The sequence below is a fragment of the Hirundo rustica genome, chromosome 6, assembly GCF_015227805.2.
Source record: "Hirundo rustica isolate bHirRus1 chromosome 6, bHirRus1.pri.v3, whole genome shotgun sequence".
NCBI lineage: Eukaryota > Metazoa > Chordata > Aves > Passeriformes > Hirundinidae > Hirundo > Hirundo rustica.
Window position 1 is genome coordinate 20,277,124 of NC_053455.1, and position 19,840 is coordinate 20,296,963.

The 19,840-nt window shown below is 38.3% G+C and overlaps 1 long non-coding RNA gene across 1 annotated transcript in view; it reads right to left on the bottom strand.

The window, feature by feature from the left end:
• LOC131378581 (uncharacterized) overlaps positions 1–19,840 on the bottom strand; it is a 76,140-nt gene that overhangs the window by 45,885 nt on the left and 10,415 nt on the right. Inside the window, exon 2 of the long non-coding RNA XR_009208020.1 lies at positions 320–384. This is a non-coding gene — a long non-coding RNA (uncharacterized LOC131378581). The remainder of the gene's footprint in view (positions 1–319; positions 385–19,840) is intronic.

Genomic DNA, 19,840 nt, shown 5'->3' on the forward strand with positions numbered 1-19,840 from the left:
TTACAACCACGGGATATTATTACTAATTTATCATCCTAAAGATGATAGTGCTTCTAAAATCACTTGAGAGGGCACACAGAAATCCACAACCCCTGTAGCAGTGTGCCAAGATGCTGACTCAAAAAGGAGAATGTCCCACATATCCTGCTACACTCCTATAATCCACCAGACACCCTAAAGGCAGGCCTGCAAACCTAACAGGAAGCAAAATCAGTGAAATGTCCTCCAGATGTTCTATTAAAGGCAAAATGATTGAAATTACTGGAAGAATTGTATTAACAGACAGAATTTTCTTGGGCTGATTTCTAAAGAGCCTTACCAGATATACCTGTGGGGGTCTGCGAAATGCGCTGAGGAGAGCTCCAGGAAAGGCGATCACTCCACCTGAAAGAGAAAACAGAGGAGGAATATGCAAGAATTCTGCAAGGTGAACTGGGGCCATTAAAGCCATTTCTTGGCAGTATATGTGTATTGATTTAATATTGTGGTTTATTTCCATTGCATAAGCACTGTTTATCTTAAAAGACTACCCTGTGGAGGAGCAAACAACTCTGGCTGCAGGCCTGTATTTTAACTAGGTTTCTTAAGATTAAGTCCAGAGAAGCAGAGTCAGACTATTAATAGGACTCAGCTAGAAAGCTCTGATGTCCTTGTTTCAGTGCAGACATGACCCACTATATGGAAACACAGAAAGAAAAGCCTGAGAACAAAAATCTCATTGTTCTATTTGTTTCTTGCTCATAACCTGTCTTTTACCAGATCCATTATATACCGTGTCATATATTGTTATCTCAGGAACTGAATTCTTAACACTGGGGAGTAGGAACTACATTTTGGTTCTGTATTTGCACCTAATGGAGCAGTTAGTTCTCTACACTTTAAAACAGTCTATTTATTCCTCAGGCCACTGCTTCAAGCTGCTCTAACTTCATTTTTGCCAGCCAGTTCTGTTGAAGTCTGTAGTCTGCTTAATATGCATGTTTGCTCTGAGCCAAATCACCTGATATGGGAAGAATCTCATCCCTTCCCAGATGCAATTAATTGTCTGTTACTGTCCAGTTATTCAAAATTTTGCAATGGCAGCATCACTGCAAGCAGCTTGTTTTATTAGTTTCCAATATATATTAATTTCATATGCCACTGTGTATTAATATCTCTTGTCTCTCTTGCCTTTAGAAATATGATTTATCAGCAGCCTCTTTATACTGCTGGTATATAATTGCACATGGGCTAATTGTTAAAGTTCTGAGGGAGCTATACTCAAGGATCAATCCTTTTATTGCTACAGTAATGATTTTTTAACGGCTGGCTAGACCTTCTGGCCTTCTCAGGGAGGCAAGCTTTAGCCATAACCTTTCTGCCCATTAATCACTGGTCTCCTGTAACAGTATATTAAGGCAAACAGAACTGCACTGTTGAAAACAGGGAGCAAACACCAAGACTCATTGCATCTCATTATCTACACTAATATATACATATAATAACACTGCAGATAATTTCCTTACATAGTTTGAAAAGAACTGGATGGCTCATGGCCATGGTAATGATATATCAGGCTTGTCATCTTTAGGTCAGTATTTCACATCCTGGCCCGTGTAATAGTGACCTGTAGTCATTAACAAGTGATGACATCTTTAAAACCTCACACTCTGGGGAAGATGCCTCACATCACTGACAGCTGTAACTCTCATAGCTGGTCACTGGAGAGCAATAGCATGTTTACAAAAGGCAGAAGAGGCCTTGGCTGTATTGTTGAGCTCTGCTCAGCAATAACAATCCCATCTTTCTATCATCAAGATTGTGTTCAACATAAATCCAAAGTCCCATACCACTGTGAAGAAAATTTACTCCAGCCAAAACTAGCACTGTACCTTGTCTCAGTTCCTGACAGCAGGACAGTGGAAGAGATACACACACTTCCAAGTGATACATTTATGGATCCAGTAAAATGGGAAGGGATCAAGCAAGTCGCTTTTCTCCAGCCTCTGGGTAGGGTGTCGGACATGCGCTATTGACAAACCATGGCTGAGAACCACGCTGCACAGCTGTACATTGTGTACCAAGGAAAGTGTTTTGTATAGTCCAGGCAGGATGTACATTTGTACATTAACAACATTTGTATGAGCCTGCTCCCTCACTTTTCCACTGACTATTAGGTGAGCATTCTGTGATTCACATCCTTTTTGGGCTGCATATTTTTTATCCATTTGAAGGAACCACACACTATCCTGCAGGCAACAGTAGCACTGGATTGATGGGAGGTCACACACAATTCTTTTATGTTCTGCCATAAAAAAACCACAGGGCAGGCTAAATAACACTAGTCTTCCCACACACAGAGTAAATAACACCAACACATCACATATGATTTCTACCAAAGAGCAAAGATTTCGATGACAGTAACTGATGAGCATAGTGTGTTTGAAGATGTGGTGTTGAGGGAATGAAACAGCAATCTCGCTGTTCAACAAGAAGAAGTAACATTCTATTTCCTTGCAGTTATTTTGTCATCTAACACACAACACACATAACATAGGATCATTGTCGCAGTGTCCCCCACGCCTAGCAGGCGTTGACCACAGGCTAGCTCAGTTCTGCACTGCGGCAGCCTGGATCAGTCGGGGTTACAGGCTGGGCGAGTAACCTTCTCCCGGTGGGTTCTTGGTTCCCCACACTGGCGGATGGACCTAATGGCGTCACAACTGCAGCGACGGAAAAAGGGTCGACTCTCTTTGAGCAGGGTAGAAGGTAGTTTATTAAGGGGAGTCCGGCAAGGAGCTCCACCTCAGACCCTTGCTGCCCAGAGAGAGCCCAGATCAAAGCCTTGCGGCCACTTATAAACAGGGGAGGATCCAGGAGTGGTGACAACGGTCAGCCAACCAGGGAACACGGGGGTGCAACAGGGGGTGTCAACTTCTGAACAATTAACAAATCACAGCAGGGGAGGAGGGGATTCCTCAGGCACCAGCCTATCACTCGATGCCTCTCCTGGATCTTTCCAGAATCCAGGGAAGGGTCTCAAAGTGACAGACAGGGTGATCAAGAGGAGAGAGGGGGGATTGACAGGGACAGGTGTGGGGGAGGGTGATTGGCACAAAACATCTGTAAATAACTAACTCATAGGGGGGAAACCATTACAGAACACAGGGGGGTACAGTGGAATGGACCATTACAAAAAAAACTTATAAATCTTACAAAAATAATAACTTAATAAAACAACCCTTGCACCACTACAAATCATAGAATGGTGTGGAATGAAGGGAGCCTTAAAGATCATCTGGTTCCAACCCTCTGCCATGGACAAAGACACCTTCCACTAGGCAGCTTGCTTAAAGACCCAGCCAATCTGGCTTTTAACACTTGTGGGGATGAGCTATCCACAACTTCTCTGGGCAGCCTCTGCAAGTGACTCACCACACTGACAGTAAATAATTTCTCCCTAATATCTAGTCTAAACCTACTCTTTTTCAGTTTCAAGCCATTCACCCTTGTCTTACACTTCATGCCCTTGTAAAGATTCCCTCTCCAGATTTCTTGTAAGCTCCCTCTAGGTACTGAAATGCCTTTTCTTCAGCTGACCTGTAGCTACCCTTCAAAGAGGAGGACATAAAAAGATATTTCAGAGTAAAATCTCTTCTTTGAATGCAAAGACTATTCTAAATACTGCTGAGTAGGAAAGAATCTGGAAAAAACACAGTGATTACAAAAATCAAATAGTTCCTCATTAGAAAAGTTACATTTAGAGAAGCTAAAAGTGCAGTTAAATTTCCTGTCTTATGTGCTCAAATTGACTTCTTGGTACTACCTCTGCACTTTTGCTCTTGCCTCTGACACACATCCCTCATGCTCCTCCCCACCCCACAAATTCTAACCAGCTACAGAACAGCCAAGTAACTAGCATAGGAGAGAGCAGAGGGCACTTGTGAAAACCTTTTTGTGTATCTCATCCTGTGTATGTCTCACTGCCCGTGTAGTCTTAGACAGATATTCTCATCCCAATCCCTAGCACTATTCCTCAGACAGGGGAAGATGGAAGGAAATCTGCCTGAAGCCACTCAAGAAAGGTGAAGGCAAGATGTTGTGAGGACAGTGAAGGCACCACAGTCCAGTCTGCTGGCTTCAGTATCTCTATTTCAGATGCAAAAGTACAAAAACAACTCTTTGCATCCTAAGAAGATACAGGAACTTTGTGATCTACCTCTTCATGAAACAAAGACAGCAAAAAACAGTTCTGAAATTACACATTTACTTCTAGTTTGTTCATCCAAGGTTTAAATTTCTTTGGCAATGGACAAAATATTTTCCTTTCATTTTTTTTTATGTGAAGAAAAGGACACGATAGAGATAGAAAAGCAGAAAAATGCAGTATTTCATTTTGTTTTAATTTGCTAACCTGAGCAGCGCTTCTGCCAGTGTTACTGGTTTGAACACCATACTCCTGCTTTAGGGGTAGTATGCTCTTTACCTATTGCAGCCATCTGCTGCCTTTCCTGAGAAATGGCCACAGTGCCTGAATCAGAATCTGCACTCACTGCTCTTGTAATCAAGAGCCAATCCATCCATCCAGACAATACATGGCCTGTGTGCCTCTGCACGGCTACTCTGGGATGTTTGGAGCACATGGACAGAGTACATAGTTGAGATCTCCTACACATATGCTGGTTTTCCCATGGAAATATGGACAACACTAAGGACATGGAATCTGAAAAATATATCTTCAACTTTTATACAGATTATATGTTTGGGTTCTTATGCTTTCCCTCACACTTCTGGAAGAAGACACAATCACAATCACCTCAACACTGAACCAGCTGTTCCCTGGGGTTTTTAAAAAAAACATGCAGAAATTCAAGGTCTACACTGAGGGGGACAGAGGGTTGAATTCACAGTATTTTTTCCTGTTATCCAGTCACAAAAGATAAAATGAAGGATATTAAATTTAACAAAAATACAAGACTTTGGCACTGTGGGAGACAAGATTAGCAAACAAATTTTTTTGCTCTAATTTTCCCCCTTATCATTCAAATTAGAAGAACTAGCAAAATGCAATTTTTCCCTTTTTGTACTTTAAAGGATAAGTAGTAGGAAAAATCTTTTTGCAAGGAGAAATCAACTGGATATTTTAAGATAAATACCAACATAAACATCTGAAAATTAATTCATTAAAAATTTCTTCTGTTCTTATTTACATGCTTTCTTAATCTGCATGGAGTTTATCTCTTGATTTCCCATCTTCTGTCATGGGATAAGCATAGAATTCACCACGCTCCACCACCCTGAGTAATGGGACAAAATGACAGGAAGCCACTGCTAATACACCAGATTTTAGAAATTAACACAAATATAACTGAATCAGAATTATCTATGACCGAATTCTGCAACATATTCTACCCTTGTCATTGGCTCCAGTGCAAAACACACATAAAATGAAAACTACTCCAGATGGGAACTGATGTACAATGTTCTCCATTATTATTGCTAGCAACAGCATAACAAAAAATTCTGTTCCTACTTTCTAATTTGTTGGCATTTTCTGACCAGTTCGTCTGAAGTGAAGCAACTCAAAGAAAGGCAGCATCCAACCTAAAGCCCTGTCATCTATAGGGCAATCTGTCTTTGGCTGTCAGCCATATAGATGCATGGCTGGAAAGTCTATTTAGTGAGTCAGCCACGGACCATTAAGGAGGCAGAGCCTGAAATGGGAAGAAGAGCCCCTGCCAGCCCTGAGCTACAGAGAGCAGAGCCAGTCTAAAGGCAATGAAATACATTGGCAGTGGAAGCTGAGGGTTGAATAAACAAGTCCTGTTCCATCAGACTTTGCTTCTTAAGCCTGCTGCTTATTGTGTAGTAAACTGGAAGATATCAGGATTAAGAAGCTTTCTGAGTAAGACGATGGAATAGCTGGACACCAAGTGAAAAATGCTGCAGTTTAGAAAGCAACATCTAAGCCCTTATCTGACCTGGTAAATTAAAAGAGTCATACTTGCTTTCAGAGCACTCACTACATATCACAACCATGATCCCCATGCCAATTTCAAATAGATAGATGTATGTCTTAAAACAATTAGCAATTAATAGAGTTGGCACGCAGCAAAGCATCAGAAAAATTAGTGCCATCAGTCATCTTTCAATATCCACTGCAATATCAAACAGAATTCTCATCTCTGTATTATGATGCAGCACAGAAACTGAACTTGTTATTAACTGAAATAAAACCCAATCTACAGGATTTCAAACCTCCTTTGAAATTCAGTTTATTAAACACATCACCCATTAAGCCATTTCCATTATTTAAACAACATCATGCAATAAAAATATCTCAAGATTAAAATTGCCATCTAAGTGATTTATTTGTAACACAAGGAAAAGTGGTCTCACATATCACTTCTAAGCACAGATGAACAAAATATTCTTGCACAACTCAGCATGATTTGCACTCCCTACTTGAGGGGAGTTTGGTCCTCATACATAGGGGATACATTTCAAACTAGGAATAAGCATCATTATATGGAAGGCTCTCTCTAAGTACTGATTCTTCTGTCATGCATTGGCACAGTGAAACAGTACCCACTGAAGAGGAGAACCTGGTACAGGCAGTACAGGGCTTGTCATCATCCTGAGCTCATAGGCCTGGGATGATGCACATGGAAGAATTTTTCTCTCTTTTCTAATGGAACCAGAGAAACTAAAGAAAAACAGTGGGTTGCAGGTGCAGAAGAAACAGTAGTTTTCTTCTTACATAGTTAAGCTACTGAAGTCACTGTCACAGAACATGGCAACTACTATGTATTTACAAAGACTTAGGAGATAATTAATTGGACTAAATCCCAGAATAAATATCTATCATGATTTAATAAATACAAAGATACTGCTTTCAGTTTATGAAGTTCTTGAGCCAAATATTGTTGGATGCTGGAAGAGTGCACTGGGGAGATTTTACTGCATCTAAGTTAACCCAGTTCTTAGAGTCATCCCAGGCACCCAGATCTGGCTAGTACAGGCATTTTACATTCCTATTCAAGCACTAAAGGGATAGACACCACATAAAAACTCTGGTTACTTAAAAAAAAAAAAAAAAAAAAGAAAGAAAGAAAAAAAAAGTTGGGGCATTTATACTCACTAACACTATGGGAGACAAATATGTTTACTTCAACCTTTAAATTCCACTGGCAAATTAATTTTATTCTTTGTCTCAGGGCCACCTCCATCCCATCTGCAAAGACATCCACTGTTACTTACAGATTATCATATTTATTGGTGTATAACCTGTTAATGTTTATCATAGCACTGAATCCAAGACCAGTAATTACAAGGTTCACAGTCTTTCCCACTAAGACAAGTGGGTCAGTTTTCAGTTCTCCAACTTACTTGCATGCTTGCTGCAGAATTAGACCAGATTAAATTGCTTTTCACTTTGCTCACTTGCAAACATACAATTAATAAGTAATAGAAATACAATAGAAATGCATTAAGAAAATCTGTGACTGAAATGTATGGATGTATGACAGAAAGTAAATTCTGTGGCTAGAGAACACAAGGCCATTATAATAAATTAATTTACCTTTTAAGAAATCTTGTGAAAGGTTCTACTGTTTTGGATGGGTAACTATCACAGATTGCTTGACGAACAAAATTCCACCTATTTCTCTATGAGCCCTTCCCTTTTCATTTTAAAATGTGCAGCCCTGTTTCACTCTCTGTGACAGAAAAGCCTTTTGCTATAACCCTTTGGGGCAGTACATATCAATTCAACGTCTGTTCCAGTCATGGACTCTTATAAACAGATAGGGCTTAGCAGGTCAGTAGAGTAGGCTGACAAGGAGTAGAAGCACCACTATCCATGTCAAAGAGCAATTTAAAACCATTTTTTGCTTAATCTAGCAGAAATCTTCCATGTAAGGGAAGGGATTACCAGTGCCACAGTGAGGTTTGGTCCTGCCTTAGTTCATTAATAAGGCACAGAATTATACACAGAGAGACTAGAACTGCACATGAAGATTATCTTGCTTTTCTCACAAATACTGAATTTATGACAAAATTATAGGGAAGAGACAGAGAAACATGTTATCTGTGAACAGTATCAAGAGAATCTCCACAGAAGATATGAACTATGTCTGTATATTTCTGAACATGAAACATACTTTCTCTTTATACTTCATTCAGAAGAAAGAAGTCCATTTTAGCTGAATAACTGTATTTTGTAACTGGACTCTAGAAGAGCTCCGTAAAAAGGAAAGTCATTAATCTACTTCCAAACCAGTAGTAACAATTAGCTCTTAATGAGTGCTTGTCATAAGAAAAGACAGACATAATCTGTTTTAAACTAAGGTGATTTCTGTACCTACTCTAGCATGAGGCCCCTGTGCAACACAACTGCCAGAGGAAAGGTTTGCCGGTGACCTGCAGCAAGGGCACAGATAAATGGCAGATTTCAGAGCTCAGTTAGAGGTTGTATCACCTCTCGTCTTTGCTTTGCCGGGCACTTCATCAAAGGCCTGCAATGACGAGGTGCTCACTTGCAGTCTGTAAAGAGAACTGCCATTTGTCAGCCAAGGGCTGACAGCACTTGACAGACCCAAAGGGTTTGCCCATTGCACTACACCCAGAAGGGCTTTCAGGAATTCCAGGAACAAAAGGAGACTGTAGGCACATGTGACCATGCCCTACATGGGCTAATTCTGGGAAAGGCCTAGCTCTGTGTGACACTTCTTGCATGGCCCACAGTGACGGACAGAGGGCATTTGACCTTAACACACAATGCAGATAAATAGAGGAAGGAAACTGAAACACTGAGGCTGAAGTGAAGCCTTGTTCCCACACATCCGTGAAAGTTCCCCCTGGCCCAACATTCACGGCTGGATCCAAGACATTTAATGCTGCTTCAATACACACAGTTAGCAAAGGGCAGCCTAATACCAGTGCTGCTTGAAAAGAACTACTAAATGGTTTGATTAACAACTTTTAATATTTCACTCATGTTTGTTTTATTCTACTCTTCCTTCCTTCTCTTGTCAGGCAAATATAAGTAGAAGATTTCTAATTAGCTAAGGATATTGCTTTATAAAAACTTAGCTAATGACTTACTCCTGCTTATAAACCCTGGGGCATCAGCTGCTCATGTGCCGACAGCCTCCTGTGAAGTCTCATAATTTTGTCTGTAAACTTTGGTTCATACTAGAAAATTACCTCATCACCTCATATGAGAACTTTGATAAACACTTGAAAATTAATGACTGACTCATATAGCTAATGTATCAAAAGAAGGGAACTCAGAAGTAGCTGAAGAGATCAATTAATTTGTTTATGGATTTGTATACGCATTTTTTTAAGAAAAGGCCACACAACTTTATCACATGAAAATTTTTCCAGTTAAGACTTTAAATGGAATTTTTTTTGGCAGTTCCGCTGTCTTAGATTCAGCTGCCCTTAGGTCTCTTAGTTTTAGGGCAGACTTTTTCAAAATGGGTCAAAGAAATGCAATAAAACTCACTGTTAGTTGCTCTGTTGAAAGCATGATTAGCATGATGTTATGGATCACAGAAGTTGACCCAGCTTGAATTATGCCCTTTGGTTGCATTTTTCCCACCATGTCCTCTTATTTTATTACTTAAATCATTATTCTTAAGAGGTATTTTGCTATAATTGTCCTAAATGTTTCTACTATAACTTTGCAGCTTACATCAGAGCAAGAAAAGCTCTGCCAACAGAGACAAGAAGGTGCTTTTATAGGCAACAGCTTTGCTTGTGAAAGTTTCTGTGAAGTCATATGAAAGGGACTCAACCAAAACGATTAAAGAACCTAAAATATTGGAAAACATTCTATTTCTCAGAAGTAGATAACTTATACTTTACAGAGTAATTAATTGCAGTTGATATGGCATACATATCAGTGTGATAATGTGACAGGACTGAACAAGCATCCATGACCTCAGAAAGATGCCAGAACACAAATAAAAAATCTTTATGTGATAAGAGCCATATCAGAATGAAAAAGTTGTATTTTCAGTCAGGTTGTGGTTTCCCTTGTGTCAAAGCCTGAAGAGGGGAAAGATTACTATCTGGGGTATATATCACCAGAAAACCATAAAGAAAGCCCTTGCTGCAGGCAGAAGATCAGGCAAAGGCGTTCATAAGCTTTCAGTAATTCAGGAATTACATGAAGTGCCCTTGTCTCCAGAACCTGTGTATTATTTCACCTCTAAGACTACATTGAAACCCAAGCCAAAAATCATACCAAACAGCTTTCAGCTTATATTTGAGTAAAGGATGGCAAGCAGAAAATCTGGTTCAATGTTCTTTCTCCAGGGTGTAGTTTTTCAACCACTATATCATTAATCTTCACACTTTCCAGACTGTAATATGTTTTTTTCCCCCTTGATAACTATTTACAGCAAAAGAATATATGACTATTTCTCCTTCTTTGTGAGGGACTACAGCCTCACCAGTACAAAGTAACTGTCACCATGATAAGAACTACAGGCACAAAACCTGAAATGTAAATTTTACCTGTATATGTGTTTCTAAAAGCTGTACTGGCAGCAGCAGATTGAGAAAACGGGAATGGTGCACTTTAACTTCAAAAAATGCTTACTGCAGTTTCATTATGTCAGATGGTAACTGAAAGTCAGCTGAGCTTTAGGGAAGGCACAAATGGGAACTTTTAAAGATATAATATACACAACTGACCTTTAAAAAGATAAACAGCAAACACAGAGCAAAGGAAGCTAATTTAATAAAATAAGAGTTTGGCAGCAAATGTTTATTTGTCTTGGAGGGCTTTTTTTCTTTTTTTAAAGAGCACCATTCACGTTGCTCAGTTTCAGTGTTGGTTCATCCCTGATGGATCATTTTCTAGTAACTACCCTTATTAAAAAATATTAGACTATTTCACAGCAGTAGTCCCAATCACTGTGGCAATACAAAGATGTGTATTATGCTAGTCATCTTAAAAATGCTTCATAAATATTGAAGACTAGACCACAACACTGAAATCTACCTTGAATAAAGGCAGCCTGAAGTTATTTCAGCCAAAGAACTTAATTGTCTCTACCCAAACACTGCAGTTACATGTTTGCATCCTTTTTGTTGCTAAGGGTTTAATGTAAGCAGAAGTATGGTTTTACCTGAGTTTTGAGTCCTTATCTGTCATCTATATGGGAGCTGACACCTCCTTAGAAATCTCAGCATGACAGGGAATAATACCACACCAATGAAAACTGGACTTTTACTTTCCAAGTCGTCCTTGAAAAATCTTCAACTGGAAGCCCACATACTAAAATGGTTTTCCTGAATTTGGAAATCCAGCACCACACTGAATTATGCCAAAAGCTTTAGAAGTATCACCATGCAAACACATGTCAACACATAGCCCTTAAAAAGTTTTTTCAAAAAATTTTCTAAGATGTTAGATCCATTTATGAAGTTTCAGAAGAGGAAACACAGAGAAAAGATAAGAAATTAACATCTCCTAGTCTGAATGTTGTTTCTAATACACTAATCTTTCATTCAAGAGTGCTATTAAGAGGTTATTTCTCATGAAGACCAGTTCCTGTAATATTTCAATCTGCTTCAGCTTGGTTAGCAGCAGCTGCTTACCCAGGTGAGGGACAAAAGGGTTAGGAGGCACTTTCTTTCTGCACTAGGTTACAAGCACACGCTTTAAGATAGACAGAAAAAATTTGATATTGCTCTAATATTACATTTAGTCTACATAAATACATTCTGTATCAAAGATGAAGACATCATGTTTATAATTCGTCTATCATCACAAGATATACAATATTGTGTCATGTAGATTTCTACTATATCTTCAAAAAAGGAACAGAAGAAAGGTACAACTCCACTAATATACTATTTTAGGAAGCACCTACAATTACATAGATGTTAAATAACCACAGCTGACTGTTTAGTTGTACATTACAGCTGAGGACAATTTTAGGATTCACATGAAGTTCTTTAATATAGAACATATATGTTCTTTTTAATAATGAACATTTTTTTATTTCACAGAACAGCTACCAGGAAAATGTTTGTATGACTATTAAAGCCATGTTGGTGTCCAAGAGATACCAGGTAGGTATCTCTATGAAATGCATGCAACTATTCCTTCTCTCAGTTTCAAACACTGGAATAGGTTCTCATAAGCACAAAATGTCAAGCAGTTATTTTCCTGGAATTCAGACACAAGTAACACTACGGTTGTGTATTCTCCTTTGATGACTGAGCACTAAGAATATCTTCACAACATTATTTTACTTTATGGACAACCACAGCTTCAAGGTCTGGTGCATTCTACTCTTTACAAGCCTTGTGTTACATTAAGCAATACAAGTGGTAAACAATTAGATGCAAAACCAGGAGAAACATTCTCTAGACATTCCCAGTAAATCCATGACTCCAATTAATACTGTCAAATATAAAGAATAAAGCAGCAAGATGGCTCAGCTACCTACTAGTAGTTTTAGGATCACTATTTGTGTGAAAGTTGATAAGAGGGTTTTATTGATGGCTTGGCAAAAACAAACACATATTAACTTCAAGAAAGACAAATTATAAAAACAATTGCATCTGCCATAATTTATCATCAGCATGACCTCTCAGAAAAGTTAACCTGACATCTAAAATCACTTCCCTTTATTGTGAGAGCTGTATTGCAAAATAATACTTCATCTTCAAATTCATCTCCTTTCTCACCTATCAGCTTTGCTTGCATTCAGAATTTTTGATTGCTCCTCTTCCCACTCTATGCTTCCATTCTGTTGAACTCTATAGCTTCGGTTGTCAACACTTGTGAGCACTCTTTTGCTAGATGACTGTGTCATTTAATTGTTTTAGTTGAGACATAAAAGCAAGGAGGACCCTTTCTTAAAGGGATTTGAAAATCTCAGCCTTCAGGTGAGCCTCTCAGTCATTTGGAAAATAAGTCTTTTAGTTTGGTTGTTCTGGGAAAGGCAGAATCAGAGGACTGTACTTGCAAGAGCTGTATTAAAAATCACTGGACAACTTTAAATACTTTGATGGGGGTTTTCTTCGTTTTTGGGGTTTTTTGTTGTTGTTTTGTTTTGTTTGTTTTGGGGGTTTTGTTTGTTTTTTTGTTTTTGGTTGTGTTTTTTTTGGTTGGGGGTTTTTGGGGTTTTTTGGTGGTTTTTTTTTTTTGGTTGGGTTTGTTTCTTGTCTTTTACGGTTTTTGGTGGTTTTGTTTTGTTTTTTAGTTTTCTGGGGTTTTTTGTTTGTTTTCGATCAGCAGCTCAAAGCAGCTGTAAATGTGAAGGAACATGTTTAAATTATGGAAACTCCTGAAGGGATCCAGCAAGGAGTGCATCCCAGCACTTGGGATCAGGTTACAGCCATCAAATTGGCTGTTACCCTGGTACCGACACTGTTAGTAACCGAGAAGTTTAAGCGGAAGCAAAGCTGAAACGCAAAGCAATAGCATTGTTACGTGCCAGAAAAATCATTCAAATATGGCCACAAAGGCTGTCTTACTGGAAGTACAGGATTGCTGTCAGGAGTCTGGCTCCAGAAGAGAAGAGATAGAGTAAGAGCAGAGCAAACAAACCCCAAACCTTGCTCAAACAAAGGAGCAGGGGTCAGAACTGGGAATCAGAGATGACTTGACAGGTTAGATGGAAACAGTGAGCCCAAAACAACTAATAGGTTTGTTCTTACACCTATTTAGAGGTAGCAGATCTCACAGCAGTTTTACAGACCAGTTCTCAAGTGGTTGGGATTGTTGGGCTCTTTGCTGCCCAAGCTGAAGCCCAGACAGTGACAGAAGAATTCAGTTGTCCAACTGAAATCTAACAGACTAAAAACAACCTTTAAATAGATCCTACAACTTTCAGAACTGCACAACAAACACTAGTTCTTGTGACTTCATTTTTACTCAGTCCTAACTAAAAACTTCCTCCACCTCCCAGTGGAGGTTTTAGAGTCATGATACAGACCTGAATGTTGCAAAATTAATTGCTGTGGGATATGAAATTCAGTTAACCATAACCAGTGCTTAGGACACCTCGTAAGTATTATATGTTTCTCATTTCACAGCCTCAAACAAATGCAACTGACAATCTACTAACAAGATTTACTTATAGCTTTAAAATCATGTTGTATGGCATTTTTTGATCCAGTAATTGTGGGGGCAAGGGAGAGGAAAGCCAGATTAAAATTTGAATAACAGCAGTTTCCTGGCTTTGATTATAATGGACAAAAGGAGATTTTAGGATGCTGCAACTGCCCTATGCATTTTACACAAAGTATGAAGTGCTGGGAAGAACAGTATCTGAAGGGCTAAGATGAGTTGCAGATCTGTTCCCCAGATTTCAGGTAACTGCTTGCTCTGCCTAGAAATCTCTGAGAGGTAGTAGTGTCTGCCTTTAAACTGCCTGCCTTGTGTGGCCTCACTGTGTGAAGCATGAACTTGTCTATTGCTATCACCACTGCCTCAAATGGAATTATTCAGTTTAGAATTTCTCATCCTCATAGAAACAAATGTTGCAAGCACTATCTGCTTGTAGGTGGAGTTACACCTACACAGATACTAATCATAGATTAAACTAGACAGATGAATCATCAGAAGTCAGTACCCACTATAAACACAGATATTTAATGCCTAGATAGATGACTGGTAATTGTCTGCTGATAATCTTTGTCAGTTTGATGCAATAGTATAAAGCTTTATTTTAGGCTCTAGCCAGAAGTACAAGATAACCTCAGACTCACTTAGCAACTCTTAACACAGAAAAAAGCAGGAAATCATACTACAACTTCTAGCTCATTACTACAGTGCAGGGCAGAAAGCAATCTCTGTATCACAGACAAGGGATAAACTCTGAGATGGAGTAAGGAAATCACAACATCCTCCAAAGGCACACCTGAGTTTGAATAAAATAGTTCTTTTCTGCAGTATTTTAAAACTGCATCTCCAACTTCAGTTGAGTGAATCTTGATGTAACAGGAATAAAGTTCAGAGCAACTCTAGCAACTAAGGGCTAAAGGATATTTTACATAGCACACACATCAAGGAGATTTGCTAAGAACTCTGCTGGAAGGACTCAAGAAAGAGATGAGCAACTTTAATAAGATCATGGTAAATGAAAGAAAAATTAAAAGAAAATAAAGAAGAAGAAAAGAAAGGCCAGTGTAATAGAAATCGTTTCTGACTACAAAGACTGAAGAGATGAAAGGCAAAAGGAACTTCATGTGTTTTCTACCTTCTTGTTTTTGGACTCAGATGCACTAGCACATCTCTGCAAATGTCAGTGAGTCAGAAAGAAAATCAAAAGAAACAGCTCTGATCTGGGGAGTGTGCTTTTGAAAGGGATACTTCTGCTAAGAGTGTAATGCAGCACATCAGGCCACCTGGATAATGAGGGGCAGCAGATGAGAAGGAGGATGAATTATGTCAGCTCCTAAATGAGAAGGCTGATGGCAGAAATAGGTCCATTTTCCTGGAGCTTTCATTGGGAATCATTTGTGTAAAAGCATTTTGGGCCTCTACTTTGGAGCACTCTGTTCTGTACAGAATGGGTGCTGTTGGACATAAAATTTCAAGAAGGTAATCTCTGGCTTAGAGCCACAAATGACCAAACTCTCACACCAAAACATTTCCAGAAACCTTGCAAAACACTGAGCTAAAGTCCATTTCTGTCCATGTTTTCCTAGACCTTCACGGAACATTGTGAAGTTAAAGGAAATTATCTAAGTACCATGATTTATGAACTGCATCTAAAAATGTTGATTTATCTTTTAAGATCGTTAACTGATTCAAGAATTGCTTCAGATATCCAGAGCTTTTGTTATACAATTTTAACAAGAAGTGATATTCATATACAAATATAATGACAAATGAGTAATAATTTAACCCAAGTTTAAATTAGCTTTTGAGGTTTTTGAAAAACTTTAGACAGCAAGTTCCCAAGAGAAGTTCAGGAGAAAAGTGAATAAGTGCAATTATTCTAATGAATAAATAAAGGCCTCAACAGAGCAAGTTGAAAATATCATAAAAAGGAATAGCCATGGTCTCTTTCATTTATCTTTTAGCAACACATTCCCTTGAAGTATTTAACATTACTGTGAAATAAAATAGGATGAGTGCGTAATCAAGAAAAACTTAGCTTGTGATAAATTAAGGATTCATAATGTAATGCTATTGCTATTCTCACTGAATTTTGTTCTTTACCTCCACAAATATTCATGTTCTCATATGAACATTCAGATTATTCTAAGTGCTGAAAGATTTGGAAAGCATGATCTGATTTAATTTATAAATAATCAATGAAACTTAAAATACCTAAATAAATACAGAACTATAGTAAATCTTTTTTATTAGAAATGCATTTGGTGAACTTATTTAGAAACTGGACATTGCCATGTTTTTCTTTAAAACAAGTAAGTTCTCTGCTGTGTGATCATGAATTACAAGCACACAACAAACAGGACAAGAGAGAGGACAGGCCAAGTTCGGTAATGATCAAGCATCAGCATTACATTTTGACCAGTGCTTGGACTAGCTCTATTATTTGATTGTCTCAAAAAAATTAGGTTCTTTTCCTCATGAATATTTGTATTATTCTGCTACTGAGCTTCACCCAGAACTCCAAATGGAAATGTTGGATGGAAAAATCATGCTTGAAAACAAAGCCATGAATGATGCTGTTTCAAAGCCAACCAGGAATAGAAGAAAATCAAAGGAAGTCTGTTCCAATGACATTTCTCCTCCAAAGATTTTTGGATGCACCTGGATACACATTTGAACCCTTCAGGGTTTATCTACTGGGAAACGAATTGCTGGGCAATCATCTTATGCTCACAGGTCCACGTTATGACCTGGAATGCCTTGTTGTGCTAGAAGTGATAAAGCAATGAAACTGATAGCTTTAGAGAATTAAAAGGTTGGAACTGAACTAAGAGAAGAAATAGGATAATTAATTGGAGCCCATTAACTTTTTCAGGGTGCTTGGTATCATATCTCAAATGTAAAGCATTTCTATAAAGGAAAAGATAAATATTTCATACTATAAATGAAGGTGCAATCTGTTTTTATCTGGATGCATCCACATCAATGCTGGCTTTCATCTGAGAGTATATAATTGAGATGGCAACAGGATGACAGAGAGTCCTTAATTTGAGTTGTCCAGGGCAGAGTGAATTGTTGGAAATACAGGGTTTTGCAAAAAGAAAAATGTTTTGCTGGCTGACAGCTTTTAAGCACAGCTGCTTTCTGGGAACTAGGGAACTGCACATTTTGCTGTAGCTTTGGTATGTTGCCACTTTAGTCCTTTGAATCTCTGTCCAAGGCAGTAAAGATTTGTGAATGAAATCATCTAGGAATATAATTCTAGAACACATTTTTCCTGTCTCAGAAGAATAATAATCTACAACATGAGGGCAACTTGTTTACCAGATTCCCTGGTAATATCAAGGAGTCATGAGTCCCACAGATGGCTCAAAAGTCTGTCCTTCTTCTGACCCAAAAGCTCCAGATAAAAAGAACTGTGGGATACTGAAAATTATCAGGAATGGTGCTTTTGGGGACTAATGCATGTTGAGGTGGAGAGAAAGGTTGAAGAAATTTGGGCATACAGATTTGGTTTTACACAGTTACCAACACTCAAGCACAAATTTGTTCAATGAATAAGGGCTTCTAGGAGTGAGGGAAATTTCTCCATCGCCTTTATTCTTTTCTCTTCTGACTAACAGTAGGAGATAGCCCACAGCAGCATACTTGGAACGTGGGGCTGATTTACAGTTCCCATGAAGACAAGCACAGCTACTAAGTCATTGAGACAGAAGGGTCCTTTCTCTAAATTTTTCCTTAAAATTTTGCTAGCCTTCTTATTTTTTAAAATAGTCATGTGGTTCAAATCAATGCGATTCTGGTTCTTACAATTCCAGATCCAGATGAAGTGGTTTTAAGAACTAATTCTATCACTGCCTCCTCATTGCAATGAATGGAGAGAAACAATTAAGGGCAGAATCTGCTTCGTTGCTTGCAAGGTTCAAGGGCTTTCTACAAAGAAATTCAGGATTGTGTTAAGCAAAAAATGAAAGACCCTGGCTAGCTTCTCTCTTCTGTGTATTTGCAACAGACTTCCTATGTACACGTACTTCCTTTGCTTGCTAAAACAACCCTTTCCATTATTATCAACCCTGCCTTCCTGAGCAGCATCCTGCATTTTCTGAGCCAAAGACAGTGTGCTTTGAAAGCAATCCTGGAGTTGACAGGGACTGGTAGCATTTACAAAGATTTGTTTGGACAAAGAATGTCATATGTTGCTTCAAAGACAGTGGCTTTCTTTTTTTCTTCCAATGTTTTCCCCATATATTACTTGCCAGAAATTTTTAAGGTCTAGAGCATAATCCAAAAGCAGCTTTTACTTGGTTTTCAGCAGTGATTTCATATTTTCATTAATTAGAAGTGGGAGAAGAAAATGCAAAATTAGAATAATCCAGACATACCATTTGTATTTTTACATCTATTTCTGCAACTGTGTACAGTATTCAGAACAAAACTTACAGAAATAAGCCATGAAGGAACCAGAAAAATATACCTTCTTCCAAAACTTTTAAACATTATGGGTGAGAGATGCTCTGAAACCTGTACTCATTTTAACAGACCATGCCGAGCACAAAGGCTTTGCAGAGGATCAGTTGAAGGTCTAGGTCCTTAATTAGCCCAATGGATTTTTGCACAGAGACGAGCAAGGGCCAGAAGGATGCCAGATGGGAACAGCAGCCAGGTGGCTGGTGCAATTGGTCTGACAACACAAAACTCAACAGCAAGTCAGACACAAACAGCTGTTGTATTTATCACATAGAACAAAGGCAACAAGCGATTGGAAGGAAGAAGCACAAGTCCTGATGTAAGACATGAAACTGGATGATGGTGAACATTAAGGAAAACATAAAAGCATAGTAAGCAGGACTGGACATTGCACTGAACAGGATGAGCCGGTCAGAAATGATGGAGACGACACTAAAGAAACAGAAAGTGACAAGGAAAAAATTCCAGTTCATCACAAATCAAAGGCAGAAACATGCAAATCAAGAATCATAAATGTGGTGGCTTTATTTACTAGAGGGGGGAAAGTGATATTGGCAACTACAAGGCGTGATCTCAGTCAGGAAAAATATGAATTAATGAATATCATAGATAAAACACTATGACAGATAACATGATCTTATTTGCTAGGCAGGTGATTTTCTAGGGAAATTAGGTAAAACCTAATCCATCAGACTTAAGGAAATCGATCAACATGGTCTCAGATGAAAAATTAATTAAGGTGCAGAAAATACATAACTTTAAAATTGGTAGCTACCTACTATGAGGGGAAGATTGCTGGTGGTTACAGTTCTACAGGAGTCTAATTTAATATTTGAATTAACAGGACAAAGAGAAAAAAGTTATTTTCTAGTGCCAAAAGTGGAAGAATTGTCAATATAAATGAAAGTTTGGGGATTTTTAATAGGAATACTGTGCTGCTGATAAATTCCAAAAGTGTTGAAAAAACAGTGTTTCATAGCACTGTGCTTCTAGGCCCTGTACTAAAATTACAATTTCTGCTATTAAGGGGAGAATCATATTTTTTAAACAAACAAAAATAAAGCACAACGGTTGCAGAGTGTTATCACTGTATATATCAAGAAATGTGACTCTGAGCATGATAAGCTCAATTCATGGTAAAGTATTTCCAGTGAAACAGACTGGTATTGTACGTTTACATCATAAAAGGCTATACTGGAAAAATGTGATTTTTTCAGTCCCATTTGAGAAAAAATATTACTTAAATTTGATCAAAGAGTGTTCCTGAAGGGAAAAAAATAGGTTTTTTAGGAAATT